Below are 13,946 nucleotides of genomic sequence, written 5' to 3'. Positions count from 1 at the left end.
AGAAACTGATTTTCACTTAATGACTGACATAATCTATTTGACTTATCCAATATTGAGTCTTTTAGCCAGTAAAGTTAGTTGATGTAATGTTTACCAAGTTCCTACTAACCTAAACCTAAATGTCATCTCCTGTGTGTTTTCAGTACTTTTATATGAGCTTTGGCCAGAGTTTTATTGGCATGTCTGCAGTTTGGTTATATATTGGCATGATAAACAGACATTTTCTGTTTGGGTACATGATCCTTATTTAAACAAACTACCTAATTATTCAATGCAAGGAGAGTTTTGGAATAGTTCCAACTTCTCAGGTAAATAACTGAGTTTACATGTGAAACAAGGGTGGAGAAGCTAATTGCATATTTGTTGGAAAGGCAATGTTTTATTTACAATTAGTATGCTTGGCACCTAGAAAAATATTTTTGATAAATAAGCTTTAAGAGTTTAAAAGGATGATAAATCTTAACTTGAATAATAAGTAACAAATCAATGCTGTGTCATGTTAGAACACTAAGGTTAATTCTCTCATAAATTGAAGAGTACAGTTGTTTAATCTTTTAAGTAGTCCTCTTAACCTGATTTATAAAAGATGTAGAAATATTTTCAATACTCTAATGTCATGAATCTGATTTTTAATTTTTAGTTATGAAATCTAGTTATGAATTTTATTTCAAAACAAAATAATTTTACTGTGATTGTAACAAATATTTTTATTTAAAAATACAGACATTTTAATTAATGTATGCAAGGCATGATATGCTTAATTTTTAAAAATATGTGTGGTTATACAAGCAATTTTTTTGTTACTCATGGTCCATTTATATATTGGTTAGTTCTGAATGTCCTTGTTCATATACATCCATCAAAATATTTTTAGTTTATTAGCTAATTCTTAATTATGGATATATTGATTGTTCAAGTTATGAATTATTCAGGTCATTTGGCTTATTTATTCATCTCTGTTGATGTCTGCTTGTTAAGTATCTGTTTAGCTTTAGCTGTGTACCTATCTGATCGTTCTTTCTACAGTATTTACCATATACCAACATGCTAGCAACTATAACAGCAGATGCATTGGTATTCAGGGCAGGCATCTTTCCTTTCCCATGTATTTTTTTTCACCTAGAAATATAAATAAGCACTTATGGCACACTGTTTCAATCACAATAAGCTAGCTGGGGAACATACTGAGAAGAAACTGAATGGGAAAATGGACTGATCTTCTTAAGGGAGATGGAGGAGAGGAAATGGAGTAGCAGAGCATCTCTGGAAGACTGGTTTTGAAGGTCAGATCTGACATAGGCAGTAGGTGGTCCAGAGAACAGGAGCAGCAGTGGATCCTCCGAAGAACTGCCTATTCTTGGCAAAGGGAAGAGAACACATACGGGCCTAGAAGTTGAAAAAGAATTTGTGCTTGATGCTCAAAATGTGGAGCTGGCTGACCTGCTGGAATGACACAGAAGCACAGTGAATTCAGGATACAATTTGCTGTGTTTTTCAAAGCAGTGATTCCAAAAGGTTTGGAGAAAAGGAAAGGAAGGAAATGATAGGGACATACTAATTCCTCTCATAAGCCCTTGATTATTTTTTTCTCTTTTGTTATTTTTGCTCTGCCCTCCTCTGCTTGTGGGATTTCAACACCCCCAGTCTAATTCACCTCTCCATTCCTTTTGTGTGTGTGTGTGTGTGTGCACGTGTGTGTAAGAATGCCTCTGTCTGAGAGAAAATGCAAAGAACAGGATAGCTCTAAATGGTCAGTCTGAGATGCATTTTCAAATGTGCCATGGCTGTCTTGCTGGCCTCCATGTTTGCCTCATCTTGACGTTTTTTTCAGTGCCCAGACCTCTGAGGTTATGCAACTTCATGGTCTGTATTGGGCTTCTACCACCTCTCCTCTTTCCCTATGTTTGGTGAGGTAATATCTTAAGAACTTATTCCCAGGTGGCTAATAGTAGCTTAAAACATTTATCAACTAATGTTTGCTTCCAGGACATGTGTTCCACATGGTAGTTGGATGAATGAAATATACTTATAATGATGTTCTTGGGTACATATTTTTATAGTATAACTTTTTAGTAAAAGTAATAAATAAAAGAAATCTTCATTGATGGAGATCTGAGTACATTTAATAAAGATTATCTCATGCTATGACTAGAGAATATTTGTGAGAATATATGTGATCCCTTAATAACGATTACCTCAGGACATGTCTTGGTTTGGGGTGATCCAAGCCCCAAACCAAGGGACATCAATTGTTTATTTCAAAGATTTCTATATTTTACCATTTTTGGTAACTATGCAATGTTTTTATAATAGCTGCTAACTGAAGATTCTTTCATCTTTCCAAAGTAGTCAAATTTTTAGTATTGAAAGGAGCTGGCGAGAAAGTTTTTGAAATTACAGTCTTTTGTGACAGCACTCCTTCTACCTTGTAGATATGGCCACCTACTTCACAGCTACACCTTACCGGATATATGATATGAGAGAGCAGGCAGGATGCAATAGCATCAAGAGTTATTCATACTCTGGATGATACATCTGTCTGAATAGAAACTCCTTGTCTCCGTTTACGAGAGAAGAATCCACATGGACCAAAGAAGAGTTTATAGGGTTAACATGGTTATTTTTGATGGGAATTGTTCAGGGTAGACTGGCTTGCCCTTATTTTATCTTGCAAAAAGAAGAATTTTCATTTAAAAGACAAGTGAACAGATATGGTTTTCCTGGACTTCCAGTGGGCTGGCATGAACTCCCTGGAGGAGAAGTGGGACATCTCTCCTGGAGTGCCAGTTAGTTGGGGCTCTCAGTTTTATTTTGTTTTGTCTGTCTTCTCACTCCATAGTAAGTGCCTCAAGAACTGAAACTGCTTCTCTATTTTTCTAGCCATAATACGAGGTAGCACATGGAAAGAATGAAGTTTCTGTAACTGTTGGGAATTTTTACTCTCATTTAGTATAGAGCAGATAGAAAATATGGCAGAAAATACCATAAGGATCTGACCAGTGTAGTTAAGTTAAAGTGTACCTGCTGTGCCAGAAACCAGGGTAGGCGCAGAACCGATCACCGATATTTAGTACATCCTTGACAAACTCACAGTTTAGTTTTCTACAGTTGAGCTCGCTTCATCAGCACATATACTAAAATTGGAACCATAGTTTTCTACAGTATAAAGTGGGACTCTGATGTTAACTAAGAGGGCTTGTGCTTGAATGGCTCTTGGAGATGATATTATAAAAACAAACAAACACAAAAACCAAAGGGGGGAAAACTCTAAGAGTTGGTAGAGGCTGAGAACATGGAGGCGTCATGGTCCAGTGGCTTTAGGGTAGAATGACAGCTGAGCGACTGTGAGATTTCAAATGACATTCCCAGCCCAGAATCTAACGCTTCTTTCTCCATTCTCCACTGTCCTGTCCGGTGGAGCAATGCATTATTTAACTCAGTCATTATGATACTTCGGAAATTCTGGTTTGTTGAAAGATGTACTCAGTTGGATGGTGGATGCATGCTTGATGTGACTGAGGGATTATTAAGCCTCTGGAGATGACAAAATGGCACCTTGAAGGGGTTCTTCACATCCAGGGTCTGATCCCCCTTACAGGCATCCCCTGTCTGCCAGGCTTTAGATCTCCAAGGGACCTCAAACTAATTTCCATTTCATGAACATCTGAATTGAGATGACCTTTTGATGCCACAGAAACATTAAAGGAGATTACAGGACCAAATCCTCAGAGCAGATATGCTCTCAAGTCCCTATTCTCAAAAATGGCAAAGCTGCTGGAGTTTTGCCAGGAGAACCCCCTGAAGCAAAGGGCATGAATAAATAATAATTATGGGCATTTCAGCTGCCTCTGTTTGAGCTCTGAGGGGCAAAGGTAGAACCCTTGATTAAACAGAGCCTTACATTTTCTTTTACTCTAAAATAATGTTGCTGTTGTTTACTTCTTTCCCTTTGAGCACTACCCGCTATCTATCATGTCATGGCTCTTTTTCATTTCCCTTTTTCTATCTCTGCTGCTCATCATCTCTTGTTCTTGGTCTTAAATAGATTTTCACTGTGTCTCCTGGAATATTCCTTGGTTCTTATCTTCTTTCACATTCATTTTGTCACCAAATGTTCTTTTTGTTAACTTGAATGTTTTCTTCCCTTGCCTCTCCTTGCTTCCTCTTTCTCCTGTTGATGTTTCTGTATTGAAAGATAATTCACCAAGCAGGTTGAAGGCAGCTAAGTGAATAACCTCATCCCTTGCTTCTGGGGCCTAGGTTTCACTACTGTCTCTCCCTTAGTTGAAGATATCAATCCTGTTCCCATAAACACCATTTGAGCCTGAATATTAAGGGCATAACGAGCCTCAAGAGCAAGAAGACCCTATAAACATTGGAGCTATAAAACTATTTCAGGGTGGTCTGAAACTCCTGTGCGACTCTACACCAGTGAATTTTTCTCCTGTTGGGGAGTCTTAGAAAAATAGTTGATTTTCCATCTAGCTTTGTGTTCTCTTTAACATTTTAAGAAATAAAGATTTTGTATAATTTTCTTGAAATCTTGGCACAATTGATATTGATTTTTTTTTTTTAATCTCTGAGAATTCAAGCCACAGTTTTGTACATCAAAACTGAAGTAGAATTGGTCTTCAGACAGCGTCTAACCTCAAGAACGCCATGGGAGAAGCCAGCGTTTATTGCCTTGTTCCCAATTAACCCTGGGACTCTGTGGCATCCCTCCTGCCTGCCAAGCAGATTACGGCTTAGTGGTGGTATGAAACTGTGCCAGTGCCAATGTGTTGCCCAGGAACTTCGTGCTGACTCAGTGGGAAGACCTTTCTCATAGCAACATGTTCAATAGAGCATGTGTGGCTGGGTACATGGGTACACATGACCATTCCCTTGCAGCCTGTGCTATGAGGATACCCTACACAGTTTACTCATTGAAGTGATACCAAAATGCGGTTCACTTGGGTATGATTCAGACAGCTATTAAGGCTTTCATGAATGAAGGGAATTAAAACTAACTCGGCTTGCTTAGTAGAACCTTTAAAATTTCTTCCATAGGCTAAGGCATAAACAGATCCAGGGATAAAGAATATAAACATATTCACTACAAGAACAGAGGACATTTTGAACTTAGTCTCAAAATTGTGAGAAAGCATAAAAAATACCCTGTATGACATGGGAATCTCTGCCCTCTGTGAGTTTTGCACGTAGCCTGATCAATGCTTAGAACACAGCCAGCAAATGTGAACTCACTTTTTGAAACTTGAACAAAATCTCAGTTCACCAGCCCTGGCTCCTTGATATCTTTGATGCCTTCTCTTTTCATGACAAGGCTGTCCCAGGACATTGAAAGCCGAGGCATGGTGTGACTAAAATCATGAAGTCACATTGCCTTCTTTATATTTCATCAGCATGTTCCCGTACAGAATCCCGAGTGTGAAGTGGAAGTGGAGGCCACTAAACCTAGCTGTCAAGAGTCTCTGTTGGTAGTGTGTGGAGATAGCTGTAAGGTCTTGTAGGGAGCTTTACAATGTCCTTGGCTGAGTGGGGCCCCAGCCCTCCCCTCCAATCTGCTTCTCCACGGTACATTACAGAAAACTTTCCTTCAGGCACTATTTTAAGTCTTTACCTAAACTTCCTAATGCCAACTTTCCAAGGAAGATTTAGAGAGGTGAAAATTTCAGATATGTGCAAATAAGTATGTAGATTAATACAAAGGATTTTTAATATACATATAGTTGTTAAACAAAATCCACATTCAAAGCAAAGCCTCTAGAGAGAATGTGTGTGTGTGTGAGTGTGTGTGTGTGAGTGTGTGTGTGTGTGTGTGTGTGTGTATTTTAATGGAGGCAGAGTTGTAACAATATGTAATAAGTAGTGGAAAGGTTGGAAGAGAGGGCAATTGGCAACTTAGGGTTTTCTTTGCGTCTCTCTCCCACATTTGCCACTACTCAAGAGTGTCTACAGATTCATAAGCTAGGTCTTTAAGGTGACATTGAAATAATCCAGGAACTCACCTGTGCCATTGAAGGTGTTTCTAAAATCTATATAAGCATGTTGAATGTGAATGGCCTTTAGACATGATAGTTTAGCAGGTTAGCTTCTTAACTGATACTTCTAACAATGAATCTACATCACTTCATTTTTCCACCAAGGATGCTGCCACAACCATAATTAATGATCTGCTCCAACATTAAACACTTACCTCGTTGTAAAGTTCTTGAAGGTAAGGGTACCAGCAATTCGTCCTTATAGCATAGGAACCAGCACTCAGTCTGACATCCATTAGATGCTTAATTAATTATTATTCAATAAGAATCTGAGGAGGAATCTGCCATATTCTGTGAAGGCATTAAAAACAAAACAAAACAAAACATAAGACTCAGTGCCTGTCTGGAAACATTTGAGGAAGATAAATGTGACATATATGTATTAAGTCATCGAGCCTGCTTCTTAAATACTAAAGGAATGGAACAGGCAATATGGCCAGTGAGGGGAAGAGATAGAGGTCGTGACAGAGAGAACATCATAAATACTTGTGTTGTTGAAATGTCAAGCAGGACTTTGTCTTTTCTCCTAGGGATATGGTTAATTCGAGGAGATTGAAACTTGGATGCTTCAGACTCCCTTCCAGTCTAAGTCACTATATAATTTTAAGCCATAAATAATGTGTAAAAATTAAAAAAGAAAGTAATCATTCCATCTAGTTTCCATCTAGGTAAGGAATGGGAAAAAGCACACCAACAAGCAAATAAAAGTTTTCAGGGTTCCTACCCTTAAGTGCTTTTATTTGATAATTTCCACTTCCTGGAAAACCAAGGAGTAGTTTTCTTTGTTGATCCCAGTAGCAGAGGAAGGCTTGCTTACCATTCTCTTTGCTTGGAACATGTTTGGGGCTAGGAAATCCCCCATTCATTGCGACACCAGTCATTCCAAGTGTTTTCAACCATGGATCTTAGAATTACTTCTTTAGATGAGTCTTACAACACCATCCAAAGATGAAACAACTATAAATAAGAGAGGTCAAGAGGGTATTTCAAGTCATGCAGCCAATAAAAAGCCAGAGATAGACCACATCTTAGAAATCTGTCCTTATCATAGGAAGAGGATCTGTCCAAACTCACACCCCTCAGAGCTCTGAACTGATGTTCAGGTTAACCTTGTGGCAATATTATATTTTTAATTTTGCTTTTCAGAATTTTCCAGCATTCAGAAATGTCAGGAAGGGATTGATTTCGTCCAGCCCAGGTACATGAAGCTGTACCTGAAAGCAAACCAGCACCAGTCTCTTCTGGTCCTTGGCCCTTGAAATCTCGGAAGATTCAGCTGTTAAACCAATCCATAGATAACTTGTTAGCTCCCTCAATCACACACTGTTTCCCAGCCACACATCCTTAGGTGGCTTTGATTTTTTAATAAAGCTTAGGTACCCTTCCAGGCTAGTATGTCCTGAAGTAGTTGCCAAGATGCCAGGCAAGTGGGAGGTGGATGGGTGATAGCTTCCTTGGGTCTGGCTCCGCTGCAAGGGGAGGCAGCTGCTCTAATTCTCATAGTTCCAGAAGATGGCTTTCCTTAGCATGTGGCTGGGACACGCTGGTCCCTAAGTGAGATGAGTGTTAGCTTTGGCACTTCTCTTGTCTTCAGGATACTTTTGTTATTCTCTTCATATATTTGTGCAACTCACACTTGAGGAACCACATTTAAAAGGGGGGCTTAATTTATTCCGCAAAAGTCTCATGCCATGGGCTACATCTGTGCAGGGGTTCTAGGTTATCTTCTTGCATGGTCCTTGGTTGGAGAACCAGTCTCAGAAAAGACCCCTGGGCCCAGATTGTTTGGTTCTGTTGCTCTCCTTGTGGAGCTCCAGTCCCCTCCAGCTCTTTCTCTCTCCCTCTTCAGTCCTGATGAGACCTGATAGGCTAGGGTCAGATGATAGTGGAGGAGGACCTCACCTATCAGTGGACTGGGGAAGGGATATGGAAGGAGAAAAGGGAGGGAGGATGAGATTGGGAGGGACGAGGGAGGGGGATACAGCTGGGATACAAAGTGAATAAATTATAATAAAAAAATCCCCATCCCTTCTTCATCATGAAAGACACCATATGTATGCATTAGAAAGTTCTTACATGTCTGTATTTTCACAGCCGACTATCACTCTAGGGTGACAGTCAAACAAATGATTGACATTGAATATTCTAATTTTTTTTTTTTTTTTTAATGAAGGAAACCTAAATTCTATTTGGTCCACTTTCGCTAGCACAGATGCACACAGCTTCATCCCCGGTTCTTTATTGCTACCCACAGGCTAAACCTCGAGCTGTGACGCGAAGCTTGATCCGTAATTAAAGGAGGACCTTGCTTCCATCTCAGATTCGCAGAGGCTGCGCCGGGCAGGCGCACCAGCCATGGATCCGCTCAGCCGGCGCGCCACTGTGAGTGTGTAGCCCCGAGTTTCTCCTGGTCTTCTCCCATCTTATTAATGCTGCAGCGTAGCATAAAGCTTCATTCATTATTCATAATAATCCAGTCAGAGGGCACTTGGAGACCTGATAAATTCTCACCTAAGTGACAACGGCTGACAGGGCCTAGGGTTTTATAGCCCTTCCCCTGCCATAGCAAGGAGCTGTGGGCAAAGGTCCAGAATGATCCTCCACTAATGACCAGTGTGATATACGAGCAGCTGCTGATTTTCTGACACAAAGCTCCTTGGCGGAGGCTCCCCCCGCAAGCTGAGAGCCGGAGATGAATATCTGTCAGACTATAAAATACAGGAACCCGACCGCATATCCTTGGGCATTAACGGGTTAACTCTGAGAACACAAGCATTAAGTCTGGGAAGAAAAGAAGAAAAACCACCAGCCCAAACCCCACAGCAGAATGGGTGTAAATTTGGGATTGATGGGTGTTCTTGATTCTACAGACTGTACTTTGCGCCCCCGCAGGGGGTAGATGCTCGTGATACGCTAGGATCTGGTAAATTGATTTATAGGAATCAATAATCAGGTTTTAAAGAGTACGAATTGCAATTTTCATGAAGGGCAGAAACTTCCGAGCGTCCTGTCAGTGTTTGAGGCTGCCTTACTCTCAGGTGATGCGGGCAGGGACGGTTTTTCTTTGTTCACTCTAGCCCCACTCTTAAAAGTCCATATGGTGTCCTTTCCAGGTTGCAAATCCCATTCCAGAGGGACTGGAGTTAGCACTTCCCTTGAGTTTTACGTTAAGAGTTCTGACCACTTTTAAGATTTTTTTTTTTAGTTCAAAAATTTTAAAACTAATTTTCACGTTATGGGTGCTTGCTTGGTTCCAGTTTTGAATTCTCCACACTTAGGACATTTTCTTGCCTTAGGAAAAGGGGGGAAGCACACGGCAGAAAGCAGTACCGTGACTAGGCACCTGTTACACAAGTTTGGCCTCCCTCTCTCTAACATATAACATGTGCACATATATGCTTGTATATATGCTTGTACAGTTTTAAATGTACAGATGTGTGCTTTCTCATAAGTGAGAATTCTCCTACACATTCTTGCCATTTGCTTTACCTACCCTTTCATTCACTTTTCTCCAGAGAAGGACTGAATCTATCAGCATATTTGAAAGAGGAGTGGTTTGGCATGTTTTTGGGACCTGCTCTGCTCAATAATTCGGGACACAGTTCACTCTTCTATGCAGAAGGTTTTGTAGGCCATGCACCAGAGGAAACAGTAGCCCAAGTTCTGCCTGTGATGGTCACAATATGAAGCTGTTAATCCTGACAGCCTTTACCATACAGCTTGTTCTATGGAGCCGATTTAGAAACCAAGTATTTTAACAATAGAAATTTAGGGAGGGTTGGTGAGATATAGGGTAGGGGCTGTGGGACATCATTCTGCCCATTGAATGTATAGATTCAACTTCCTGTGGGCTGGTAGATAGACACCCAGATTTAAAACTATTTCCATTAGTGTAACTGCTCCTCCCAATGAATGTCAATCCTCCAGGAAGACAAGAACCGTAACACTGAAATCCATTTTTAGTCCTTTGCCTAGTCTCCTGGATGTCAGTGCATTATTTTTAGAATTTGTAATTAGACACAATCTCTATTACATTCATGAACCATCTTCAGTAGTGAAAGCTTATTTTCTTGTTATTTTCCACTATATCTTATTTGGAAATAAGAGGCATGAAAAAAACCCCAAGGGACACATTAGCAACAATGACAAAATGGCTAGAACCTCTTTGAAAGGTAGATTTCTTTTGTCTCCTGTGGCAAGCACACTGCTAGGCATTTAGAAGATCTCTTAGAAATAAATATTGAGTTTTAGCTTCAGAGGTCAAGATACAAGCAAGCATTCATATTCAGTATCTTCTTGATCGTGGTAGTCTCAAAGCGAAGCCCAGCTGTTACCATCCCCTTCCTCCTGTCAGCTTCGGCAACTGAAGTGCAATCTGTTGCCTTTTCTCTTGAGTCTGGGATAGCTTTGCGGCTTGTTTTGACCATTGAATGTGGCAAAGAGAAAGGCTGTTCCAATTAGGGGTATCAGCCTTAAGCAGAGAGGCAACTGCTATTGTCTTACCTTTAGAAGCTCTTCCTGCAGAGCAGAGATGTCTCAGAGGACACGAAGCTCAAGCTAGAACATGGAGCCACCAACACAGTGAACAGAGCCCGCTTGGATCTTCAATCAGGCCCACTGACTACCAACATCAGAGTGTGAGAGGCTCCCAGTAACTCGCTGAAGGAGCCTGTCCGACCAACACAGTCATGGGTTATTTCCACCATCATTAAAATTTTATCCTGCCAAGTTATGGGATAGATTTTAGGTGGAAAGAGAACTCAGGCAGCACCTAAACGGTCTGCCCTATCTTTAAATCTAACCGCAGTTCCATCTGCCTACACAAGACATGCCCTAGATCGTTGCAGATGGAAGAATAACTTGTTCCTTTGAAATGTCATCACACCCGCTATTAATATGCCTTGTCAGACATTACTTGATACAAAGGTTAGAAGCCCTCTGTGTCTTCAAGGTTTAAACCCCTGCATCATCACATACGTGTTAAAAGCAAGTCCTACTCAAATTTTCTCCTTGCACACTTTTCAAGGTCTAACTGCCTTTGCCTCTTTCAGTTACTTAGTAAATACTACTATGAATCATTGACTATTTTCAGTCTTTTTTTTTTTAATCTGCTTTTTTTTTATTTTTATTTTTTTCAATGCAGTTTATTCAGGAACCTTGAACAATCCTCGGACCCTGGGGAAAGCCAGCCCACAGCTTAAATAGCCTTTGGGTAGCCAACCCACGCGTGCCACGTGGGCAATGAAGATAGGTCCACATACATGGAAGCAAGCCAGATCCTCAGCCTTAGCCAAATGTGGAATTGTTCGTGACAGAGAGCACTCACCATCGGGAAGGTAGAAGGCAGAAACCAGCTCCATCTTTAAGGCATAGCATTCCGCAGCTCTCTACAGTTCCCCCTTTTTGTTTTAGACGCATCAGGCAAGAGTAGAGGTCTGATTTCTGATATTAGAAATAAATTGGGACTTTGTACTGATGTTCATTTAGGTGTCATCCACCCAAAGAGCATCAGACCTGTCCGATACCTTTTTCTCAGAGGCGGGACCTGGGGCATCAACCCGCATGCAATCAGACATGCTCTTCTCTGGGTCCAAAGCGGCTGACCCTGAGTGCAGTGCTTAGCCTCGTATCCTGAGCGTAACATTTTAGCTTTTTATGGTATCCAACCATGCTTGGGGAGAATGTCCTGCTTCAATGGCTGTAAAGGCCTGAATGATCATGGCTGCATCACACTGTTGTGAGACTCTAATCTTGCATATATACCACAGGCAAACCAAGGAGACCAACACCAGAGGCCTGCTAACGCTCCCATGCCCGCCCATTCCTTCAGATGATTCATGGCTGCAGCAATCCATGTTGATAATCCTGTGGCTAGTCCTGCGTCCACTCTGGTAGAATTTGCTGTGACAATGGCCACTCTCAGCTGCTCCATCGTAGTATCGAATTCTCCAGTCTAATTACCTAAAATATAGCTCGACAATTGTTTAGACAGATTTGCAGCACAGGAAAAATTCTCATGTTATATGCTAGTGACTCAAAGTTCAGCATATTTTCATTGACAGCCAAGTTGAGCGATTTGCCATAGGGTATCAATTTGTTCCTGCACGAGGTCAATCCTCTGATTGAACACCATCAAGCTTCCTTTTAGTTGAGCATTAATTCCTTTATGTACAACTAAGGCATGAGCTACATTGGCTAAATGATTATTCAGGGTTTGAGCAGTCTGCCCAGTATGACTCATGGCTAATGCCCCGGTGGTAGCTCCAACAGCCACCAATGAGATGGTAGTAACAATGGTGGCTGTAGTTCCAAGATCCCTTTTCTGTCTGAAGAGAGTCATAGCGTGAGGGGCATCAATGGGCACAGGCACCCAGTGAGGCATGCGAGTAACCAGGGCATACCTAAATTCACTAGCATTCCAGCATTGGGCAAAAAAGCAAGTATTTATAACTTTTTTATCCCAAAAGGATCCCTTAATTATCTGACTTAAAAAATGTATATTGATTTTAACAATCCTTGAAAACAAATATATTGTTGCTATCATTTGTTCTTTGAGTGGCCCAAGATACAGGTTATTAGAATTCAATTAAAAGCATCGTAAGCATATTCACTTTTTAGTATTAGTATCCAGTTGTCCTAAAACATTGGCAATTTTTTTTCTGAAATTTTTAATTGTGTTTGCTATTTCTTAAACCAAATGTCAGTAGAAAAGAGAGCAAAACTATAGAGAAAGGGGGCTATTTAAGCAACAAGGGAATAGTTTTCTTAGGGGGATTCTACAGCTTTGCCTTTCAAAAAGTCATGAGTTATTTGGTTATCAGTTGTTATTTTACTTTACCGATAAAATTGCTGATGTCTTCATGGATCTGCCCCGAGGGTTAGTCATCTCTACGAAGTGCTGAGGGGATGGACAGTACACCACATCCTTGGCGCTTATGTATCTTCATTGTCTTCTTCAGTGCCTGCCCCTACAGGACCAATGTACAAACATGTCACATGGATAATTCTGACTTATTTCCTTCTCCCTCTCATTTTTTCATTTGGGTACACAGTTTATTTTTACAGGGAAAATAGCATTGTCTTTCCCCATTGAACTTCAGCCCTCACGGTGGGAAAGATTCCCTGCTCTTGCACTATGATTTACTGGCGGGTGAAGCTTGATAGGTTATTTTCTGAGTGGAATGGAGATGTGTTTCTTGAGGAGTTCGTTTGTCCCTTCACAGAGAAGAGGAGGCAGAGAAGGAGGAAGAGGAGGAGAAGGAAGAGAAGGAGGAGGAGGAGGAGCAGGAGGAGGAGGAGGAGGAGGAGGAGGAGGAGGAGAAGGAGGACGAGAAAAATTGGCCTTCTCTGGAAGGAATGGCTGAAAAGAATTCATAAAAATTTTCATTGGGAATCTTCTTGGGAGGAGATGTCATTCTGTCTCACAGGAGCTGAAGTTTAGACGGGAACACTTTTGAGTTGAAATTAAACTTTTGAAGCAGAGTCATTTTATTTCCCCAAACCTCAAAGTATAATAACTGTCTGCAAGGACTACAACAATTCAAAAAATGCCCATGTGGCGAAGGGGTAGCTTACTCGCCATATGGGCTTGACTGAAAGCTATTTGGTGTGGTTCTCCCCTCCATGAGGGGCTGAGGCACACCTCTGAGCACCTGCTGTGTACCTCATGAAGCCTCATCTCAAAGGACTTTCTAGTTTCTCCTTGTCTTGTTTATTGTAGTCTAATTTTCCAAGCTCTTCACTGATGGCTGCAGATATTCTTTTGTGAGTATTGAGTGGACACAAACTTCCATTGCCAAAGCTATAACACAGAAAGATAAAAATATATAGAGAGAGAAATGCTGCTTTTGGAAAGTCCTTGGCTCTGCCTCCGGGTACACAGGGTGCTGGTTTCATTTCACTCTA

This window comes from Meriones unguiculatus, chromosome 11 (genome assembly GCF_030254825.1).
Source record: "Meriones unguiculatus strain TT.TT164.6M chromosome 11, Bangor_MerUng_6.1, whole genome shotgun sequence".
Lineage (NCBI taxonomy): Eukaryota > Metazoa > Chordata > Mammalia > Rodentia > Muridae > Meriones > Meriones unguiculatus.
This window is presented reverse-complemented; position numbering follows the sequence as displayed.